Below are 3,240 nucleotides of genomic sequence, written 5' to 3'. Positions count from 1 at the left end.
TACTCAACGATATACACAAATACCAAAAGTGATCAGGGACAACTGCAATATTTTAGTTGTGTTTAATGGCGTAGACACACACACGCTGCGAAATATTCATCAAACTTGGTGTGGTGGTGACATGGATATAATTAAATTCAGAAATTTCTTCTCACGAACGCAAGCTACTCCGCATGGATTTATAACAATAAATTTACATGATCCAAGAACAAGATATCGTGTGGGTCTTGATAAAATCTTTTAATTAATAGCAGCAGAGAGGGCGCCTACCAATGTTGGTCGTCCAGTAATTAAACAAAAAAAAATAAATAAACACGTAGAGTACTTTATTTTTCAGCCACCTTTTCGAACTAAGGTTTTATTGATGGGGTTGGTTTCAACAAAAAATAAAAACCTCCCAGGAAACGTTTATTTGTGAAAATCTGGACCTTTCTACGAGATTTTATTTTTTGTTTGTTTTATTTGTTTGTCGGAATCATATGGTCTGTTCGCCCTCTCTGCTGCTTGAGTTGCCGGGAAGGAGAAAAACGTATTTCTCAATGCACTTTACATTTCGAACGTTGCCATCAAATGTATCTCCATCACTTATGTCTGCGTTTGTAACTGTCCGGGGAACACCACAGTCTGTGGGAAACAATGTACAACATAATATTTCAGCTAAGACGAAAACTTCAAAATCGCTTTTGATAAATTAATATATTTAAACTATTTATATCATGATCTGCTGAGAAAAAGAAAATCTGGCTCATGATTTTAATCGGAATCTAATGAATCGAGTGTACATGTTTCCATAAACATTTCTATTAACTGTTTTGCTCTGTCGCTGAGTATTGCTCTTCATATTCATATATATATATATATATATATATATATATATATATATATATATATATATATATATATATATATATATATATATATATATATATATATATATATATATATATATATATATATATATACGCAATATTATATTGTGATTTGAAACATTATAATATGAATTTCGTCGCCAGGCTGTTTTGACAAATATGTAACATTGTCTGTTTGTTTGTCCTTTTCCATCGACGTATGTCGTAGAGTAAAACAATTATTTTATTCTCCATGGGACACAACGCAAGAGGCAACGTAAGTGCAGGCACTCGCTGTTTCCATTGCCTGCCTGTATATACGCTAGAGGGTGTACAGAAGATCTGTACAACCTGATGAGAGAGAGAGAGAGAGAGAGAGAGAGAGAGAGAGAGAGAGTAACAATGAAATGGGTCTAAGTATGGAAATATCGGTCTGAATACCAAAGACAATGGCAGATACATTTCCTGCATGGAAATATAAAGTAGTTCCAAAAGTGATATCGCCGCTGTGTCGATATAATTTTTTTCCATGCATTTATAACAACACTTTAGGTGGAAAACTTCAGTTCAGAACACCTCTGCTGAATGATAGGTCCGTGCGATTCCAGGTTCCGTTCTTCAGACACTCTATGTAGTAGACCCTATTTTTGTGTAAAGGCGGCAAAAAGACATAACCCCTCGTGCAGCTAATTTCTAAAACGTCTCCTTCACGAACACTACCATTGTATGAGGCTTTGGTAACGTGTGGATCTTCACAGTCTGTAAAGAAATTTAAACTAATTAATAGTATGCAATGCCTAGGAGATGGGAGCCAACTGTCTTTCCCAAGGATATACCAAGGCAGTCGAAAAGGGAATCCAACCCATGACGATTGGATTACCAGTACAAGGCTTTACCAACTAAACAACCACGACTCTCTCGATGCATTCGGGCAGTATTCTTGTTCATTGCTCACGTTGCAAGTTGTAAACTATGTTTATTGACTTCAAAACATCTCTTACGACATAATCCTTTTTTCTTTCAAGCGTTGGAAATTTGAGATTTTATTTCAACGTAAATATTCGTAAGAAGTGTATGAAGACAAGGATGACTTCAAAGGACCCTTTCCCTTATAAACTTGAACTGTAACCACATGTAGTATGATCAAAACCCTACGACGACATTGAAGGGTATACGTTTGGGGAGAGTAGGAGCTGGAAAGTAGAAATATCTCTACAATCATATGTAACATTCTTTACTCAGCTTGCGGATACAACGTTTTGCGATTTCTATATGCTAAAGAATTTCTCTATGGTGTACTTTTACAGTTCTATCACTGTCATCCGACGTTATTTTGTTGCATGTATTCGTTTACGTTGAGGATGTTATTCTTCGTAGTTGTCATTCGTCAGTGACCTCAGAGGCAGTATATAGTATGTGACTGAAGGCACGTTCGAAGTATTTTGTTATTACTTGCAACCCAAATAAAATTGAGATCTACTAACTTAAAGAAGATCTCATGAGCTTTCATATTTCGGAATTGATTTTGTTTTAAACATATTTCTCCTAACGATAACTCATTTTGCACAAACGCTATGGATGTATCTGATATGTAACAACCAATTAATGAATGAAGAATTCCAAATATTGCAAGAACATAAACATTTATGACTGTCATACCAAGAACATAAACATTTATGAATATCATAGCTATGCTATATCGGATATCTTGCATTACCTGAAGTTTGAAAAAATATTTTAATACAAAATTACAGTTCCAGCTCAGAGAAATTAAGCAATAGTGGTTCCTCATGGTATGCAGACCCTAATCTACATTCATCTCACTGTATGGTTGTTGCTGTTTGGTTTAATGCCATTTTCCAGCACACGATAGTCTATGCATGGCGGTCAGTATTAATGGTGGAATAAGAACCCTGGAAAACCCCGGGAAGAACCACAGACCCACGAGAAACTACTGGCAAGCTTTCTCACATATCCACATTGGCCGAATCCTAGACTCGAACCCAAGCAGACAGAGGTGAGATGGCAGTGATAAATCGATACTCTGCTGGTAGTGTATATCTATCTCCGAATTTTTGTGTCTGCAATAATTAAAAATCACAAATATTTATTTCTGGATGAAGTTCAATTTTTATACCGTCAAATCTTAATTTTTTAATTGCAGAAGTAATAAAATTAATACTTTCATAGTTCATTATATAATAATAATATTAATAATAATAATAATAATAATAATAATAATAATAATAATAATAATAATAATAACAATAATGAAAAACATATATTTAAAATAAAAAATATTTACATATTTATTTATTGTATTACGCTATTTACAGCGTATATAGTAGCATATTTGTAACATTGTATAAAGCTTTTTACTGAAATATTGCGA

This window comes from Sinohyriopsis cumingii, chromosome 4 (assembly GCF_028554795.1).
Source record: "Sinohyriopsis cumingii isolate HCF-2022 chromosome 4, ASM2855479v2, whole genome shotgun sequence".
NCBI classification, from domain to species: Eukaryota; Metazoa; Mollusca; class Bivalvia; order Unionida; family Unionidae; genus Sinohyriopsis; species Sinohyriopsis cumingii.
This window is presented reverse-complemented; position numbering follows the sequence as displayed.